This window comes from Pteropus alecto, unplaced genomic scaffold (assembly GCF_000325575.1).
Source record: "Pteropus alecto unplaced genomic scaffold, ASM32557v1 scaffold5, whole genome shotgun sequence".
Taxonomy (NCBI): Eukaryota; Metazoa; Chordata; class Mammalia; order Chiroptera; family Pteropodidae; genus Pteropus; species Pteropus alecto.
In genome coordinates, this window is record NW_006441953.1 from 4,098,823 (window position 1) to 4,100,698 (window position 1,876).

The following is a 1,876-nucleotide window of genomic DNA, read 5'->3' on the forward strand; positions in this document are numbered from 1 at the left end:
GAAGTTGTGGTACACATATGTACAATAGAATATTACTTGGCCATAAAAAAGAATGAAATATTGCCATTTGCAAAAACATGGATGAACCTAGAGGGTATTATGCTAAGTGAAGTAAGTCAGAGAAGACAAATACCGTATGATTTCATTTATATGTGGAATCTAAAGAACAAAATAAATGAACAGACAAAACAGAAACAAATTCATAGATACAAAGAACAAACTGACAGTTGCTAAATGAGAGGGGAACAGGGCAGGGCTGGGTGAAAAAGCTGAAAAGATTGATATGTACAAATTGGCAGTTACAAAATAGTCACGGGGATGTAAATTAAAGCTTAGGGAATATAGTTAATAATATAGTAATAACTATGTATGGTGCTAGGTGGGTACTGTACCAGACTTCGTAAAATTATACAAATGTCTAACCACTATGCTGTACACCAGAAACTAATATAAAATAATATTGAATGTCAACTGTAATTGAAAAGAAAAAACAAATGTCCTAACATTAAAAGAAAAGAATAACATTTCTTCCCTGGTTTCCTACAACATTTGATCAGTTCTCCCTTCTATTATAAGTACTTTAATTTAGAATTTTAACAAGACTTTGATTCTTATTTTCGTAGATTACATTTAGTTTTTACAGTTTTTACATGTCCTAGTTATTATCTTAAAATTAAATTTAATATGGTCAACCAAATTTTTAAATATAAAATTAATTAAAAAAACAAAAAACAAAAAAACAACAACCCTAAACTCAAGAAAAAGAGAAACCAGAGGAGCAACATTTGATATTGTGGGAAGAAAAGGAAAAACTAACTTTTTTGCAAGAAAAATAATCTCTGAAATACAGTAGTGGACTTATTTTTATTTATTTGTTTTTTTAGGCGAGGCAACCCCGGTTGACCTCACAGATTGCAAGGACCTTGTCAACTTACAATCCTGTATTTTCTACGCCTACAGCACCGGGTCTTCCTAGGTGGTCTCCCATCCAAGCACTAACCAGGACAGACCCTGCTTAGCTTCCGAGATCAGATGCGATCAGGCTTGTTCAGGGTGGCATGGCTGTAGACTCAGTAGTGGACTTTTAAGTACAACAGATGACTTTTTAAACTACTTTTCATGAGAGTTTATTAACTGAACTATTTATAATAGATCTACATAGGTTACATTTTTCTCATTTCTCACTACATATTCTTCTAATTTGTTCTACGACTCTCTTAAGATAATTCAGGTCTTCTATCACAGTGCTTCTCGTGATATTTCTAACCTGAAAATCAAAAGATGTTACTTCTACTTTCATATTTGGAAGGTCAAGTTAGAACATGGAAGTTATGATCAATAATTATACCAAAGCCCATGTAAGAAGCCACTTTAAAACAAGAATTTTGGCCTTTGAACTCTGAACGTATTTTTATTTTTAGAGTATTTTACAAATTAAAAAATGAGCAGAAGACCTGAATAGACATTTCTCCAACAAGGACATACAGATGGCCAAAAGACATATGAAAAGGTGCTCGACATCACTAAACATCAGGGAAAAACAAATTAAAACCACAATGTCACCTCACACCTGTCAGAATGGCTATCATCAATAAATCTCAACAAATACCAAGTGCTGGTGAGGATGAGAAAAGGAAACCTTCATCCACTGTTGGTGGGATTGTAAATTAGCACAGCCACTCTGAAAAACAATATAGAGATTCTTCAAAAAATTAAAAACAGAGCTGCTATTTGGTCCAGCAACTTCACTTTTGGGTATTTATCTGAATACTCAGAACACTACTATGAAAAGATATATGAACCCCTATGCAGCATTACTAGTAATAGCCAAGATATGAAAGCAAGATAGATTTCCATCAATAGAGAAATGGATAAA

General features: G+C 33.1%; 1 pseudogene; it reads right to left on the minus strand.

Annotated features, from left to right (window-relative positions):
* Positions 1-951: 951 nt before the first annotated feature.
* LOC112485586 lies at positions 952-1,070 on the minus strand (annotated as a pseudogene).
* Positions 1,071-1,876: the final 806 nt, after the last annotated feature.